Source organism: Myxocyprinus asiaticus, chromosome 27, assembly GCF_019703515.2.
Source record: "Myxocyprinus asiaticus isolate MX2 ecotype Aquarium Trade chromosome 27, UBuf_Myxa_2, whole genome shotgun sequence".
Classification (NCBI taxonomy): domain Eukaryota; kingdom Metazoa; phylum Chordata; class Actinopteri; order Cypriniformes; family Catostomidae; genus Myxocyprinus; species Myxocyprinus asiaticus.
In genome coordinates this window covers 20,396,598-20,416,124 of record NC_059370.1, presented here as the reverse complement: position 1 = coordinate 20,416,124, position 19,527 = coordinate 20,396,598, and the positions used below count along the sequence as shown (strand labels likewise).

The window sequence follows — 19,527 nt, the reverse complement described above, 5'->3', positions numbered from 1 at the left end:
TTGGACTAGTCTCTATGCAGTCTAGGAAAGCACTTGCCTATGAAGTCTCCATAGCATGAGCCAGGGGTCAGAAGTCACCAGCTGCAACCATGGCTAAGTTCTGCCTCATCCTTCACACTGTGGCTCAAAACTGCCTCACCTCATTTTCACTTCTTCTTTAGTTCTTTTCAGAAAGCTCTCTGTACTTCAAACTTAAAAATAAAGTTGCTGCAGCTGCGAATGTCAAAGCTAAAGCTCGCAGCTTGATATTCTATTAGACTTTCACACCGAGAGCTCCACAGTCTTGTAATAAAGCCATTCACACCAATTGATGCTGATGTTCTGAAATTGAAAGCGTGATATCGGATTGATGGGAACATTTCACAGAGAGCGATGAGCCTGGTGGGGTGCAAAATTGGGCAAATCTGTGATTGCGTGCATCTTGCCGTTCATCACATGGGTTCCCATCATCCCTCTACTGGGCTACAAGCAGTAAATAACAAGTCATTGTGTGGTGCATGCAGTGATCTCCACCACCATAACAACAGCTCACGAATAACACAAGAGGACATGATAACAGCTGCCTTGTCCCTACACATATACAAACAAATGGGCCAAAGCGGAGGCTGAAACAGGCCTGCCACACGTCATCAAGGGGGCCGAGAGAGAGGGGCGGCAGGCGTGCGGGAGAGTTCGGTTCTCAAGACTCCACTAAGCAAACACTCTCCAGGGTGGGGCCCTCATACAACCACTCCATTGCTAAGGTCTGCCAAGGACACATGCTCAGCATGCAAGGTAAAAACTTTGAGGTGTCTCAAAGCACATGAAAAATTTTGTTACCATCATCTATCCAAATCTCTAATGTACCTAATGCAGCAGCTGGTACATGCCTGGCAAACGGCCTGGTCCGTGTTGTCAAAACAAGTAAATATAAAGCAAGAGGCTGCCTGCAATGTAGTAAGGGAATGATTGTGAACAAATACATCTTACCCTATGACCCTGTTGAGCTTAGCATCAACTATGAAAGAATGTAATTTAAGCCAATGGAATGACTAAACCATGAGTTACCCTGACATCAGAATTTAATGACGAAGCGAGCAAATTCAAACATGAATGATTAATTGATATTAGTGAGTTGTTGATTGTTCATGGGCAGATTCATATGGATTCAAGATGTGGTATGTAAGCTTCCATGTTATGATGACGTCACCAGAATGGACAGAGATGGCTTTGGTGAGGGTGAGGTGTGCTCGCCTTACTCTGTGGGGAGTGACATCATGGCAATACTGATGTCAACGCCTTTGAGAAAAACTGGTTTTGAGTTGCTCTCAAAATAGCTTGGGATACAAGGACTTTTTGGAGAGAGAAAAAGAGACTAAAAGAAAGAAGACTGAATGTGGAGTTCTGTCCTGCTCTGTCAGGAAGAAGGACCAGCATTCCTGGCATTTCAGAACATGCTGGTCTCAAGCTTCTCAACAAAACACACTCCACAATAACCTCTGCACCAACAAAAATGGCAATAAAAACAATACCTCCAGCAAGTCAAAGAACATCCAGCCAGGAAACACAAATGTGTCTTCTGAGTCATTGTAATTAATCATTTGAAGCTTTGTTCACACTTGCCAAAGGGATGAGAAACACTGATGGTGGAATCAAGCCAACAGCACCCTTTCAATCAATATGGAGGACAAAGCCTTTTTCAACAGGGTGATCTGCTTGGCTCAGCTGAACAGGAGTTTTTTTGCCCAGTTCCTGTGAGGATGTGACGTCTCAACTCAAGAGAAGTCCCTGTAATGGTGCGATAATGAACTTGGGGCTGTTAGAGGTTGGATAAACTCTTGCCACTCAGTGGACAGTTGTCTATTCTCCAGAAATAGTACACTATGGTTGTATTGTCTAAACAGCCCTGACAGAAGATACTAGCCTTCTCCTTTTCAGTCAGTACATTTCCACACACAGTTATAATTGAGATACATTCTTCATCAGTCTATCCAAGTATACATAACACAATGTGCTACTGAATATTTGAAGGAAGGACATCAAATACACTGGGTTAAATGTGTTGCACTATACGTCAACTGTCTTTTGGAGCATGTATGTGCAAAACACCAATGTCAATCGCAGTCCAATTAACGTATACATGCTGAACAAAGCTGAGCAACAATCGCATTAACGCAATCTGTTAGTCCGACTTCGCAAAAATAGGACTAAGCATTTACATGACATTTTACAAGGGTGAATTGTTTTAGTCCAACTGAAATTGAACTTTCAAATGTCAAATTGAACTTTGCATGTTCACATACTGAGTGTAAAAGTGACTTCTAGATAAAAGCAAAAAAGGCAGTCTTTTCTTTCCCTTCTTGCATTGAAAAAGTGATGCAAAACTAACACCATCACACACCCCTTTGTTGGCCACAGAAGTGGAGAAGAGTGTGTTATACATAAGGGAGAAAGGTCAAGGGCCTCTGAGATGAATGTTTGCTAATTCAACAGAACAAGAGAGATGGCAATTAATGAGGAGAGTATACAAGCAACTCCCACCTCCACATCAATCTACAACTAGACAACAGAGCAACGTTTGCCACAGTAGTCTGCAGTTCATAGTGTGCCTTCTGTATAGAACAACACACATCCAACAGTGTGTTTTAGAAAATGTGTTCTGAGGATAAAACCTGTAAATCCAGGTAAGATCCTGTAGAAAGGACATAATAAAAACTGGTATGAGCAACCTTTATGAAAGAGGGGAGATGAAGACAAAAAAAGAGAAGGAGAGAGAGACATACATGTTGCTTTGAGATCTAACAATGACATCTACAACAAATCAAAGAACCACCTCTGTTGTGCTTAATATGCAAGCAAGAAAAGAAAGGCCTCATCTCTTGCTACCTTTGCAGGGGATGAAACAAATTTAATCTGATCTGTCTTGTACTTTTCCACTCCACCTTGAGGCGCTTGAAGACGCTGCAAGACAAGGGCCCCACACCAACCTGAGAAAGGGGCTGTTATCTCTGAGCCAGATATTAAAGATTGGGGAGGACAAACTGACACCAGGTGAAAGAAATATCCCTGCCACTATGCTCATAAGGGTCTAATGTTGCTTGTTTTACATAAATACAGGTTTTAGGAGTTATACTCATCTCTACTAGAAGGAAACTTGTTAGGGAAGGTAATAGCAAGCAGTCCCCTTTTTGAAAACAAGATTTACAATTTTCCGAACAATTACGCCATTTCAAATCACATTTAAAAGACTCTGATACTTTTAGAAAATGTCGGCAAGCCAAATTTTATTCAGTTTACCTGGTGCTATTAGTAACATATGAATATTTTCCTGAATTTGTGGTACAACTCTACAGTAAGTTGCCAGTTTGCAGTTGGTCATGCCATTAAACCATGGAATGAAGAACCCTAAAATTTAACATAGATAAATACAAAAAGAAAAAGAACAGCCACAAACTGACCTGTGAATCTTGCAGTGACAGGAAATGCATCACTGCGCAGTGGGTTTCTGCTACTTCCTGACTGTTAAACCACAAACAAGTGAACAGTTCTCTCTCATTTTGAGAGTGGAAACTTGTTCCCCTTCCTCTTCTACTCTAGATTTCTCACTTTCTTATGCTTTAAACACGTATGACTGCCATCTCTGTTTAGTTAGTTACAACCATCAGTGCAGAAAATCTATTGCTTTTTTCAGTAAATATACAGTGTGTGTGTATATATATATATATATATATATACACCAAGCCTTTACATTTCCTACTTGTCAACAAGATTCTAAAATGTCCCTTTTTTACACTGCACCCCCTTCTTTCCATCACCCTCAGATCATGCCACCTTTCAGCGGTTCACTTCTGAGAACAAAACAAGCCTGTTTTTCAGAATTCTCAAAGCATCTTTAGAAAGCTTCACTTATCTCAGATATCATCCCAATACAATATCAACACAAGAACAATGAAAGTATTATCAACTAAAACCATCAAGATCAAACCCTAAAAACACTCCACACACCATGAGTCAAATCTCATGTTATAGAGAAAATATCTATATTATCACTTGCGAAATAATGATGCGAAAAACAATCTAATGTCTTGGCACTAAAAATGCTTTTAAATTATTTTACAGACTAAATTCCAAGCAGTATGGTGTCACAGACAGAGTTAAGTTCTGAGAAAATGACATAGAGGAACAGAACCTTACTCACTTCCTCTCTCACACATCTAACTCTCTGACAGGGTATATCTCCTGCTACAAATGGTTAGCTACTTCCTCTATGTGAATCTAGTGGCCTCAAGCATCGGTGCAAATGGGCAAGAGAAATGCAGTTCTTTAAAATCTAAGCAGATTATTTAATATGTCTTACCAGCAGCAAGTCGACTCCAACTGATGAACTTCTTTAAAGCCACATGGTGTGTGCTCTACAAATGTTAAAAATGTTCTTCCCTATGATCTGTTTCTACAATGTGGCAACAAGCCGCACACCACAGATAGGAAGACACGTCAGAGTTGTGAAAACAGTACAGGAAATTGCCACAAGGGCTAAAAAGACAAGGGTCCTCCAAAGTCGAGAAATAAAGAGGCTACAGTTCTTGCAAATCTTCAAATGTTAAACTTATACATTTTAAACCCTGACACCTGTTTTTTTACCACTGCTGTTGAATTAAATGATGTAGGAATGATATATAACCAAAAATATATTTAGAATTTTGATGGGGGAAATGATGTCTTGTGGTTAAAAAACTCTGACAGGTGGACGGATTAACTGCTTAATATTTCAAGCTAAAATGATTTCTCAAGAGCTTCCAGCATCTAAGTTTTTGGGAGCTTTTGAACTATATCTGCACTGTCTCCTGCTACATATGCAATTTGAAAAACATTTAAGATATTTCAGTGTGAAGACAAAATGTTTTCTGCGCAGGAACAATTCAGAGCATGACAAGACTGGAGAGGCTCAGGGCTTTCAGCCCAATACAGACCTCAAAGTCCTCAGCCAAGTGTTAGCACCACCCTCTCACTCACAATCATCTCACCATTTTTAGAACCTTCATAATCAGTGACATATTAAGCATTAAATGTTGCATAAAAATGTAAGCTTCATTGTTTTGTTCAGCTTATGATATAGTTGAAGGGGGCAATGGGGCAAATCATGCATGGTTTCAACACATGCGATCTGCAATAACACCTAAAAACATCTAGTAACATCTTCAACTGAAGTGAACTGACTTGTGCTGGATAATCAACATGCACACTGAATCTCATGACAGTTTGTTTGTAATGTGCAGCCCGGTAGAAATAAAGGCTTGTCCACAAATAATTACCGCCCTTGATAAGGGGTGACATTCCAGCTCTCCTGAGGCTGTATTTGCCATGCTCTCATCTATAGCTACATATGCACTGTTGTGAAATAGCGCCACCCCCACCATCTTGACTCACCCATCCCTGATGTGTTTACACTCATACCAATTCCAACATGTCACAGCATATGTCTGCAAGAGGGAAAAATGCACCCTGAATATGGCAGCCAAACATGCCTGTCTCACACCCACACAATCAAAAATTAAATTCTAAGAACCCTAAACAGCCAGTAAGGCAGCTAAAACTTGGCCTGCATTCTAACAGTGATAAGAGTGTTGTCACCTCAAGGTTCTCACTACCCATAAAGCAGTGAAATTCGAAGTCCATTTTTCAGTTTACCGTAATTTGAAACAGAAAGCAACTGTAGTCTGGGATACTTGAAGTTCCTTTCTGGCTGCTTGAAGCCGTGTGAAATAAAGGCATACAAGAGAATTTAAATTCTTATCTGAAATCACAGCTAAACATCTTCAAGCTGAGGTTACAAAAAAACTGATGCTGGCTGTTAAATGCAGGGAGCATTCCAAACAGGTCTGGACATAAACTGCAGAAGGTGTCCACATGGCCAGGTTAGACATTTTTCTTTTTTTTCTTTTTTTAACCACAGCAAGTCAACTAGCCTAAACAGTGTCATCATTTTAAATCCTTCAAAATGCTCTGGCATTTAAATCACCAGATATGAACAAGCTTCTTCCAAACAGCAGTAAAGTGCAACAGTCTTTTTCCTAAAGTAAAAATCCCATTCATTAATCCAAAGAGGAATGATTTTTAAAGATAACATAAACATTTCAGACTACTTATAATACACTTCTCTTGAAGCCATCAGTCTGAGAAAAATCATGTTTAATAGCAAAATTTCAGGTGAAAAAATACACTACCCAATTATATTAAAGGGAAAAATCCGCCAGAATTGCAGTCAACAAAGCACAGCAAAAGAGCTCTGCAGCGACCACCATTTCCATGAAGCATTGAGAATGACGTAAAGTCAATGTCCCTACCTTCTCAAACTACTTGTATATATATGAATATTATGCAATAAACTTAAAATATACAGTATTGTTTCTATATTTGTAATCAACAGTTTTATTATTTTCCATTGTTTTTATTTTGATTACGTAATTCGCAATGCTTCATGATTGTTTCATCCCCTCATTAATGACGTAGAGTACAAAGTCTTGTACCTTTTTCTTTCTGTCTGATTATCAAGTACTTTTTGCTTCAAATTAAAGTTTGTAATGTTGGGACTTACTTTGGAGCTGGTTGGTTTGGTTCATGGCCAAGAACTCTTTTATGATGTTTTTTTTTTTTTCCTCTCTATGGAAAAAATGAATTGGAAATATTCTTGAACCATAACAGCTGAAAAAGTGGGTGGGCACTGTTGCACTCTATACACTTGACCTACAACCAAGTCTTGATATTAATTTCGATAATTTTGATTAAAGCATGAGCAAGTTTTTAATTGTTCAATTTCAGACAATTAAAATTCACACTTTGGTATCTAAAATAGATACATTTTGCTTTCTTGAATCTAACTGAATTAGCAAGTTATTGGATCAACTCATATCGGTCTCTGTATTTATCTAGTCCAATAGACACTGATAAAACTATTAGGCCTACCGGGACTCTAAAACTCTTCATACACTCTTTGCTGCAGGGTTTGCACTCCTCGGTTAGAATGCATCATAAAATACATTACAGCTGACACAACTGGCCTAAAATAACCGACATTCATAACATTTATCATATCTTATGTAAGGTTTGCCTTTGGCACTGTAGAGCTGCAAGAGCCATGAGCAATATGTGGCTTAGTTCTCATTTTCTAGTCACATCATGCAGTTTCGGGTATACTGTTGCTTGATGGAAAGGGGGCTGCAACAAGAAAGGAGGTCACTTGTGTCACTGTAAACTGATTACGTATCAGTTTAATAGCACAAAGATTCTGACCAAGGAAAAAGTCCAAGATGATCTACAGTATATTCAGTAAAGTACAGTACTTTAAAGGGATAGTTCACCCAGAAATGAAAATTATGTTGTCATTTACTCATCTTCATGTTGTTCCAAACCTGTATGTATGCCTGAGGCTGAGATTACAGTCCTAAACATATTGGTCTCCATATGGCCATGAGTTTATTAAACTACCAAACATACCACACACAAGCCATAGACAACAAGTCGACAAGCTCATTGAGGTATTGTCCATTCAGTGTGAATGTGGCGATATATGAACTGCCCTGTTGTTATTATATTGTAGGAAGCTGATGAGTCTACAGTACTGTCTGTAATTAATATGTTTAGACAGCTTTCAGATCCATGTTGGCGAATAAAATCCCTGTGGGGAGTGTGTACATGAGAACCTCTCTTTTCACCGACTTCTGACTGCAGCCTAATTGCATATAATTACTCAAGCCATGATCCATAGCGGCAGCCAATATAGCAAAAGTTATATTTTCAAGTGCTGAATCAGAATTGCAATTTTATGAAATTTAGTACGTGTAATCAGCTGTGGATGAAACATAGATCATTTTCTTAATTACCTGGTTAACATGTACTCTTGGTACAATGCTTATAGGCTATTTACAGTTGTAGCCTAAATCTATGCTGATGTGAATGTGGGCCTGGGCTTAACCTGTGCAACTCACAAGCTACCGAAAAAAACATTGCAAAGCAAACACCACCGCAATAAAAACATGCCACAATAAAACCATGTGCCCTCCCCCGTCCCCCCATCCCTTTCATTCAGATCTCATTTTCAATATATGAAATGAGAAAGGAAAAGAGATAAAGAAACTACCTGTAATAACTTTAGAGACTGTTGGAAATGACACTTTTGTTGTCGTTATTTGATGGTTGTGCAGGGTTTATTCAGATCAATATTTGAGAGCTAATGCTGGTCTTTGTAGAGCTATTGTTTGCTGATGATAGCACCAAGATGAGAACAGCCAACACTATGAGGCTGTAAACGAGGGAAATAAAAAGTAGTTGCTATCACTGAAATCTGCTTAAGCAGACAGTGACAATATCCTGAAGTGAGTTGAGAACTAAAAACAAACTGTGCTCCTCCATATGACTGCCACAACTTTGAAAATCAAGTGCGTAGTGAAAACGCAGTCATCCATCAAATCAGGAGAATGTGATACTAAAGTATTTGGGCTTACTGCAAGGTACCATTATTAACAGAGTACATGGTGTTAATTTGTGCGTATGCAATAGACTGAATATCTCTCGAGGACTGTGAACACTAAATGAGACTCACATTGAAAAGGTAAAAAAGGAGTGTCTGTTGCTAAGAAACTGGTTGTGAGGTGACTTATAGCATGTTAAGTGATATGACACAGATACAATGGCCAATTGGCATAAGCATGAAAGGTTAGGATAGAAAACAATATGTGCAAATAATATCATTGTTTTACATCTATTCTTGGGTACTCAAAAAAAAAAATAAATAAATAAATAAATAAATAAAAATAAAAAATAATAATAAAAAAAAAAAAATATATATATATGATTTTACCTTTTATATTAATTTGATACAACTTTTGACAAATTTTTCTAGGTTAATCCTTGAAACAGCCATATGATGGAGAAGGGTATAGCTGCAGTCATTGCTCCAAAAAGGGGTGGTCACTACAAACCACCATTGAAGATATAGGGAGCCCCTTACCTAACCCTTTCCCTAACCTTAACCGTGAGTGGAAGTGAAGCCCCCTTTTGGAGTAACCCCAGCCTCTTTTGGAGATTTCGCCCCCATATGGAGATTTTTAGCCTGAAGCTATACCTACTTGAAATGATGTAACAGATTATACATTTTATAAACATGTGAAAGTGACACAAAAGTATCACATAATTTCCAAACATTAGTTTACTGAAATCAGGTGTCTAATTATGCTTATAATAAGTGTTGTTGATAGCATAACACAACAAAACATCTCTTGTAATTTCTTAAATTCATTTTGACCAACTAAAATTAAGAAGGAACAAAACTTTTACCATACACCTTACACCATATTTCCTTTTTTCAGTAAAAACATCCTTTGGTTATTATTTTAAATGTCACACCAAATAATTCAACATCACAACATAAGATTATATTAACAATACAAATGAAACAAAGTATTGATACTTAGGCCTACCAGTGAAGCAATTTAATCTCTATTAATCTCTCAGTTAACCTCTGGCCTGAATTGAAATTAACTTGATTCCTCATAACAAAAATGCTTCAATGGCAAAAAAAAAAAATCAACCAATGGCAAAAAATTATAACTATTCACTAAAAAACACAATTTAGTGTTCTCTACAAATGCACTACTATACAGTTGTGCTCAAATTTGCATACCCTTGGAGAATTGGAAATATATGTACCATTTTTAAAGAAAACATGAGTGAGCAGGCAAAACACATTTCTTTTATTTCTTATGGGATTCATATTCAACTGTAGGTTATAACAGAATGGCACAATCATAAAACAAAACATGGCAACAAAGAAAAAAATGAAATGACCCCTGTTTTTAATAGTCTGCATACCCTTAGTTCTTAATACCGTGTATTGCCCCCTTTAGCATCAATGACAGTGTGCAGTCTTTTGTAATAGTTGTCTATGAGGCCCCAAATTCTTGCAGGTGGAATAGCTGCCCATTCGTCTTGGCAAAATGCCTCCAGGTCATGCAAAGTCTTTGGTCGTCTTGCATGAACCGCACGTTTGAGATCTCCCCAGAGTGGCTCGATGATATTAAGGCCAGGAGACTGTGATGGTCACTCCAAAACCTTCACCTTTTTCTGCTGTAACCACTGGAGGGTCAACTTGGCCTTGTGCTTAGGGTCATTGTCATGCTGGAAAGTCCAAGAGCGTCCCATGCGCAGCTTTCATCCAGAAAAATGCAAATTGTCTGACAGTATTTTCTGATAACATGCTGCATTCATCTTGCCATCAATTTTCACAAGATTCCCCATGCCTTTAGCGCTCACACACCCCCAAAACATCAGTGAACCACCACCATGCTTCACAGTGGGGATGGTATTATTTTCACTATAGGCCTTGCTGACCCCTCTCCAAACATAGCGCTTATGGTTGTGACCATAAAGCTCTATTTTGGTCTCGTCACTCCAAATTACAGTGTGCCAGAAGCTGTGAGGCATGTAAAGGTGTTGTCGGGCATATTGTAACCGGGCTTTTTTGTGGCATTGGCGCAGTAAATGCTTCTTTCTGGCAACTCGACCATGCAGCTCATTTTTGTTCAAGTATCGTCATATTGTGCTCCTTGAAACAACCACAATGTCTTTTTCCAGAGCAGCCTGTATTTCTCCTGAAGTTACCTGTGGGGTTTTCTTTGTATCCCGAACAATTCTTCTGGCAGTTGTGGCTGAAATCTTTCTTGGTCTACCTGACCTTGGCTTGGTATCAAGAGATCCCCCAATTTTCCACTTCTTAATAAAATATTGAACAGTACTGACTGGCATTTTCAAGGCTTTGGATATCTTTTTATATCCTTTTCCATCTTTATGAAGTTCCATTACCTTGTTACGCAGGTCTTTTGACAGTTCTTTTCTGCTCTCCATGGCTCGGTAACTAGCCTGCTCAGTGCATCCACGTGAGAGCTAACAAACTCATTGATTATTTATACACAGACACTAATTTCAATTTAAAAAGTCACAGGTGTGGGAAATTAACCTTTAATTGTCATTAAAACCTGTGTGTGTCACCTTGTGTGTCTGTAACAAGGCCAAACATTCAAGGGTATGTAAACTTTTGATCAGGGCCATTTGGGTGATTTCTGTTATCATTACGATTTAAAAAGGAGCCAAACAACTATGTGATAATAAATGGCTTCATATGATCACTATCCTTAAATAAAAGACAAAAAGATAATTTTGCATGATCAGTCATATTTTCAAAATCAACGGCAAAATGTCACAATTTCTGCCAGGGTATGCAAACTTTTGAGCACAACTATATAATAATGTAAGCATTCATATAAAAATTAACATTTTATCAATAACGATTATAAAATAAAATAAAAATACTTTTTACAACTATATAACGGCAAACGATGGTACCATTGTGTTGAACAGTGGAGCTTTTGCTTAGGTTTAGGATGGGCACACAAACAGCATGATGTATATTGCTTTACTCAAAGAGCAAAGCAACATATGTATGCTATTGCTAGATAAAGTTAGCTAACCTTATAACATCAATCAGTAATGTGACAAAAATAGTATGTAAAACTAAAGAAATAAATCATGTTATGGGCACATATAAAATCACTTTGAGGCTACTTAATCGAGTCTTTTAAAAATATCTTTGTTTCATTATGCTGAAATGGCGTGAATAATTAATATTTTCTGACAAAGAATTAATGAACTAAACCAAGAGAAAAAAATATGTTGATGAAACTTAATTGATTCATGTGGAACTATTGTACATGATTAAATTATGTAAATGTGCAGCCCATAAAGTTCCTGAATTGAAGAGATATCAATTTTGTAATGAACACTTTAAGGCAAATGCCTAGGTTCACTGTTTAGTTTAGTTTTTTTAGGTCTAAGTGGGAGACTAGGTAAATGGGAGGATCATTCACAGAGATAACTGCCTTTGTGCTCAGCGTAACAAGGTCAAATCACCAAAGAAAATAATTTTTACAATACTGAAGATATTTAAGCAATAACTACCATTTTGAGTAATACTGAAAGCACATCTTTCTGGAGGTGAGAGTAGCAGACAACACCCTCAGTAGAAAACAAATGTCTGTAGAGTTTCCATGGGTGTTCAATGTTCTGGGAATTGAATTTCCACAGGTAAACTGGGATACAACAATCACCTTCAAAAACCTCAAACACACACTCAGTATTTGAAGGCTTATTTTAGTCAGCTTGCTAAGAATTTTTGCCCAGGTTTAGTCAAGCTCATAGGTTGTAATGAAACTACAGAAGTGGTGAGTAAACTTTCCTTTGGTTGATGTAACGTGTTTCATAAAGACTAACTAAGGACGTTGTGTTCTTAAACTGCCCTTACAAAAAATCCAGGAGTTCTGGCAAACTAGCCGCAAATATAGCCACTCATTATTTTCAGATGCAAATGAACTTGATATTCACCACAAATGTTTGCCAGAAGTTTGCAGCTCTTCACCATTAGTGGTGAACCTGCAGCAAACCTTTGGAAACAATGGACAATTTGCCACAAGTTTCACAGTGGTGAATTTGCGGTCAGTTTGCAGCAAATTTGCTATGAACTTTAGATTTTTGTAAGGGTGGACAAACTTGGATCCATTAAATGTCTACTGAAACTGCACCACCAATTTCCATCAACTTCAGCGATTGTGTCAGTCAATTTATGTGAAAAATCAGAATGCGAATAAAGGAGTGTTTCAATCCCATTTGTTTAAGAGAACAACACATTCTAAGAATATAGAACCACTAAGAATATCTGTGCATGGACATTTTTTATGTAAAATGTAAATGCTCCATTTTCAACAACAAACATCTTCATTTTGTATCTTTTACCAAAGATACGATGCAGCACATGTGAACCATGGCTCACATCGGAACTGCAGTTCCTAATTTTACAACAACAAAGCCTTGCATTTAAACAATCAGAAACTAACACATTTTCATTAGCGTGTCTTTTTTGAGCCTGTGACTTCAAGTTTAATGTTCTGTTAAACGCAGCCACCCACAGCTTGTTCAAAGTCTGCCTGCGTTCCTCTAAAATTCAAGATACTTGCCTGGCTGCACACCACATGTGTTGCATTTGTTTTTGTAAAATACTCCCTTTTATTTTCATCTTATAAACTGTGAAACCATTTGCTTCTTAGAGTTGGTGAGGTTGTAGTGCAAGTATTTCAGAATAAGGCAGTGCTGAGCCGTTTCTATGAAGAGAAATGAACTGGCAACTGGCAGTCATGGCAAAAGGCAGTCACATGTCTGACCAGTGTACTGAGTGTTTACAAGGCAAGCTAGAATATTAGATATGGGAGTTGCCTCTGTGCTGTAGTTTTGGGAGATAACCACTAGTCCTCATGTTGTTTCTCTCTTAAGCCCTTGTTAGTAACACACACACACACACACCTGTTCGGCTAAAGCACTAAACAGAAAGCAACTATTAAATCTCCAATTCTGGGTGTGGGTCGGCATCCAAGACTCTAGTACTCAACACTAAACTGGTGTCAACTGTAAATCTTTTTATTCCATGCTACAGATGGGAATGTGTCATTCATGTCGCTTTTGGGTCTGGATGGGGAAAAAGCTGCCAGCATTCTTTTTAAATGAGAATGCCAGGCGGCTGCATGACCGACTCTCTGTAGCCGGTTAGCACACAAGAGCGGTAGTATAGCAGGTTAAAACCAGCTAGAGTCCTTGCTATTAAAAGAGGAAGCTGCAACTGTATTGACAAGAGTAAAGAGTTCTGGAAAACACAGTGTTTGTTTCATAAGATTGATTTCAATATTGCCTTTAAATATGCCATCTGTCTTATGTTTTTGGCTGTTTGGTAATTATTTAGCACATTGTCATGAGACACTTGGCTATGTGATGTTTTTGTGACTAATGCAGTGAATACACGCTATGCAAAATATAAAGCAGTGTGGTTTACATGGGAAGTGGTCTGACATATCATTCATCTGTGAACATGTGATGTGCAGTTCATGTCTGGTAAGATACAACACTGATAATTTCTGATTCTGAGTTGCACAAAGAAAGACATTGTACAAAGTTCAATAACCATAAACACTTTTAGTCAGTGAAACTGCAATATTTCATAGTCCCTTCATATTTTATGGAGCCTTGGTCCTTCAAAGCACTACCAACTTATTTTAGGGATGTAACTTCCAACAGTCTCATGACAATTCAATCATTTGTACAAGTTGTCAAAGTTGTAAGATATTGACTTTTAGGCCAACCAATCTACAAACCGAATTTCAAATGGACACAATGCAGGCATCGAACAAAATTTGGTTACTCAATCCATATGACTGATGTATGTCCATAACCTGTAATATGCTTGACTCATCTTAATTCAAAACATCAATGTTTACTTTCTTCATTGGTACACAGAAGTTGTTTGGGTGATGGGTTAGACTTCATGGTTAGGTTTACGTTTGGGATTTTGGTTTGGGGTTGAATTTAGAAAAAAATTTGTAAGAAAAAAAAGAAGCTTTTTTTCCTATGGGAGTAAAAGTTGTATGGTTTTGTACAACTTTGCCATCTTTTTCTATTATTACAACTTGTCACAAGTCTGGTTGGTAACTTCTCAAAAGCAAAGTAAAACTTGATATATACAACATGATTAACTATTCCATTAGGAAACAGGAGGTAAATGGACAGCCACGTATCAAGGCCAGAACTTCCAGAGCAACAAAAAGAACTATTCAGTGGTCAGTTTAAGATTAGTAAACTGGAAAATCTCCCACCAAAGCTGTAGACAAAAACAAAACGGGTGTAGCGGGTGGGAGACGTCTATAGCAACTTCAACCAAAGGGCATTTCCAAGTAGAGATTGCAGACCACGCATCCTTATAATACTGACTTCATGCGTTACTCTTGGCTAAACAACTGACTGACCATTTGTTCTGCTATCTTTGCACAACCATGCTGGTATGTATGACAGAAGACACAAGTACATTATCTCTGCATCTGGTTGCTTGTAAGGGCCCAAAACACTCAATAACATAAAGGGGTCATGACATGAGGAATATAATTTTCCTTGGCCTTTTGACATTCAGTATGAGAGGTCATTGTTCTATAAAAACATACTGCAAGTTTCAGAACTCAAAACTTCCTCGTTAATAGAAAAATAGCATTTATTTAAACCAGGCTGTGGAAATGGGCCGTTTGGAATTTGTGGATCTTGTGATGTCACAAGGACCAAATACATCTGCATATGACTGCCTCCAGCAAGACATCAACGCCTAATTTTAGTCATTGCACCATTGGCCCCGCCCACTGGTGCTTGCAGTCAGTCACAGGTGAAGAGAAGAGACATGGGCCTGTCAAGGGAGATTCATCAACAGCAAAGTGGCTTTGACACCTTCATGAGCCTATCTGGATTTAAATGTTTTTCTACACTAGATGAACAACTTTGACCATTATCATGCATTTTGCACCGCTTTTAAAGGACGTGATATCAAGTTCGAACTCTACATAGGAGACCTCCATTGTGTTTCATTCAGCTGCGCTGTTTCCTGTTGTTTTGAAGGCGTCCTGGACCATTTTTGCACCCATCTGTGCTATTTCTAATTGTTGGTCTTTTGAAAACATGGACTAAATGGATGTCTTTAATTGTTTTGGTGAGTTTCCAGCAATGTGCGCCGCTTTTCAAAAGCAGTTCTAGCTTAACTTTTAAAAACGCATCTCATTCAGCTGTCACAGCTGTCTGGGAAAAACACGTGCCATTCTGTTTGTATACAAACATGGAAGATGCGAGATGTCGCTCAGGGGAAGACCAGTGTCTCTGCTTTGGCCTGTTGAAGCACCCAAGATCACCATGGACTGCATTACATTTGCTTATTCAGATCATTTCAGCGTGGATTGTATGTTTTTGGCTCATATCAGCGTGGACTGCTTGTGAACCAGTCACAATATGATTCAAGCTTTGCAAAGGAACTGAAAGATGAGGCAGTTAAACACTACCGGACCCATGCATACACGGTTTAATTCACAAATGTTTCAAATGTCTTTACTGTTTGATAGCTGCTGTGCTTTAGGGAACATTTTTATATATTCAGATGAAGTATGTTGGGTATACGTTATGTGTTAACCCTGAAATCTAGTTTTATAAATTATAATGTAAAAGTTTGTTCATTTTCTTTCAAATGAGTTTCAAATATAGCTGTATGAAGTTAGTCAATCAGAACAGTGGGTGTTTACACTGAAGTCTTAAAGGACCAGATAGCTTTAAACTGAGCTTTTAGACAGAGGGCCAGAGACAGAGTGAAAAATGATCATTTATTATTAAATTATGACTGTTTTGGTGCAAAAAAAACTTTACTGACATTATAAGTGGACCTCAGGGAAGATAATAAAATTATATATACATATATATATATATATATATATATATATATATATATATATATATATATATATATATATATATATAAAGAGTATGTCATGGCCCCTTTAAAGTTAATTCAGAAGAATCTATGATGAAACCGTCTTGATCTGTGATAGGGTATCTTCCTCCAATATATCTGGTACCAGAGAAATGAGGTATGCCAGTCTCAGCATGTTTTAGGAAACAGACCATTCAGAATGTGCTCAATAGAAATGGGGAGAGCAGTATGAAAACATGATGCAAATCTGCCCAAGCAGTCAACAGCATAAAGACAAAGGCATAACTGCCAGGACTTTTTCAGCAGAACACTACTGCTTTCAGAAAACTTCAAAGATACCCGACGGCTATGTAATTGTTATCTCATGATGATCTCATTTAACTTTTCATATATAAATAGTTTGTGTTTTTTGCATATTGGTGGCATGGCCACCTGTTCTCACGGTCACAGCTACAACTTACAGTAAATGGATCACTCTCCCAAAATTAAAGTTCTAACATTCTACCTAAAATTGTCTTTGTGTTCCACGGAATAAAGAAAGTCATGCGAGGTTAGATGAGCATGAGGGTGAGAAAATGATGACATAATTTTTTTTTTTTTTTGGGTGTACAATCCCTTTAAAGTCAGCTTCAACTTTGCTAAACAATTCTTAGAGTATTATGTCATACTGCCAGACTACGCTAGATTACGGTCTCTCTCTCTGAATAGACTTGAACCCATTCTACCTAAATTGGTAAAAAATAGAAGGGACAGAGCTAAATAAAATGTTCTCAACACATCCAATTAGCTGGAGGCATGGCAAAGCATTGAAAGAGCTGAAAGACTAACAAACCACAGCCTGCAACATAAGCCTCAGCAACAGCTCTCAAACCATACATGCCAGTAAGCCATGTACACAATTCTATGACAAGAGTAGGAAATATTCTTTCTCAGACCCAGCCCTATTCTGTTTTCCATGCTAGACCAGCTTGAGCAGTTTGGTCCAACCCTCCTGCTCTATAGGACCTAATGATCCAATTACAGGCAGGGACTTGTTGACACTGTTTTATGTGAGGAGCCAACCTGACACTTACCAGCCATCCTGCCAACTGTGACAGAAACTCAGTCCTGAAGAGAAGCACCAAAGCAATTCCACTGCAAGGGGGCCCATGTTTGACTACAAGCCAATTCCAGGTGCCCTGCTCATTTACAATACAAATCATGGTTGGCTGGGTGAAGGCAAAATGGCTTGAGTTGTGCTGGTATCTGCCTAACAGGGGGTCTGACAAGATAACAAGGCCATTAAAATCTGATACTGCCCCTGAACACCTGAGGTCATATGACATTGGGTGGGTCGGGTGGGGTAACATTTCCTAGAATTCCAAGCTGTGTGACCTATACCAAACTGCCTTCACATCTGAATATGATCCAATAGGAGGCAAGAGGTGTTTTTTAAGAAGTAAAACTTGCACAAATTTTTTTTTTTTTTTTTTTTTTTTACATTAGTAATTGTGCATATAACAAATGAACAAATGTCAAAATCACCTGTTATCTATTTGGAAGACTCATAAAACATGCAAAAAATTATACATGTAATTGCAAAGTTGATGCCTGTGGGTTACCTATAATTTCAACCAAGATATAAATTTGAGTAAATCTATCTCAACATCCCTCTTGACCACATACCTCATCATTATCATGTGCCATTACTTACATACTGTTGTCTGTAAGTACAAACGGACTGGTGGAGCTGCTGTTGGCTAGTTCAACACAGACTATGTAGAAGACACAACGTATGGTAACTAGCTTAATCATACATGGTGAAATTGAAAGCAAAATGAGAAAAAGAAAAGAAAAAGGAGCCAAACATAGGGATTTGGCACTTATAGGGAGAACTGCCTGATTTGTTCGTCTCCTCTGGGTCTCACAGAGATACTGTGGGTTCATGGCACAACAGGATGAGCAACATTCACATCAGGTTTCACGGTAATGTTGAGGCCTGATAAACCAGTCTAAAATCAAACTGAGATCTACAAGCCCACGCAATGGAATCAATTACACAGTATAACAGCAGAACCTTACATGAACAAAGATCACAATGGAGCTAAGGTTTTTGTATACTACATGGTGCATCGTTGGTGACTTTGTAGGTATATGGCCAAAACAGGCAAAGATGTGATAGAAAAGTTTATTTTCACACTGCAACCCACTCTAACTGTCAAATGGGCTTGATCAACAGGGTTGCAAAACATGATTTCCTACCTCACTCTCAGTACCCATATAAGGGCAATGATTCTTTATAAAACATGTGACTTTAAACCTCTTTATAAAAAAAATATACGTCGCTATATGTGTAAGACTGCAAAACGGTATTTAATTCAGAGTAAATGGCTTTAAATGTCCTATAATCTGTTTTTCACGCAGGTCTTGGACGATTTATAATTAGATCGATGTAAGTCATATAGAAAACCTATTTACTAAAATTAGACCAAATCCAGAGAAATGTTAATTGTTTACTTGTACAATAATATAGAAAAGCATTTGCTTTGACCCCAAAAATCTAAAAATTTACATATGCCTGTATTTTGCATATGCATATATTTAAATTCAACTTGATGAATCATGCTTATAAAGTGAAGAATGCAGACGACAGAAATTTGGCACTTATAGACCTACAACTATATTCCATTACATAATAAAAATACAAATTCGTCACTAACCTTACAAGTACTTGGGTTTCATGTCAAGCTCCATGGTTATGATGAAAAATATATCAGAGTATCAGCAAAAAAAAAAAAAAAAAAGAAAAAAGAAATAGATGAAAAATTAATATTCTTTAAAAGAGAGAGATTACGCTGATGTAAAAAAAAATAATAATAATAATCCAAGGGTGTGTCTACAGCAAACAGAATGGCATGTTCAAGGTGTTGAGCACTGGCCTGCCCTCTGTCTCTCCCACAAGCTTCAATAGTAGATACAGCGAAAATGAGAACAGAGTGAGGGAGGGCAATGGCTCCTTCTTGAAATCTTTAAAAGGGAAAAGTAGTGCAAAGCAAAGCTCTCTCTCACTGTGAGTCATCCCCCCGAGTAACCACTGACAGACACGCTGTACAACAGAACTTCAGTAAGAGCCAATCAGCTGCAAGGGCAGACCTAATATGCAAATTCTTTCAGGTGAGCTCAGG

At 37.9% G+C, this 19,527-nt stretch overlaps 1 protein-coding gene across 6 annotated transcripts in view; it reads right to left on the bottom strand.

The window, feature by feature from the left end:
• LOC127418372 (ETS-related transcription factor Elf-1-like) overlaps positions 1-19,527 on the bottom strand; it is a 60,231-nt gene that overhangs the window by 24,013 nt on the left and 16,691 nt on the right. For 2 of the 6 annotated variants that reach the window (XM_051658988.1, XM_051658989.1), the window contains exon 1: positions 19,063-19,376. The exons of 1 other annotated variant lie outside the window; for it this stretch is intronic. The gene's annotated coding sequence lies outside the window, so the exon portion shown is untranslated. Of the gene's footprint in view, positions 1-4,336; positions 4,469-19,062; positions 19,380-19,527 lie in introns of those variants that run through there. 3 more of the 6 variants (XM_051658993.1, XM_051658990.1, XM_051658991.1) reach the window with 3 other exon arrangements.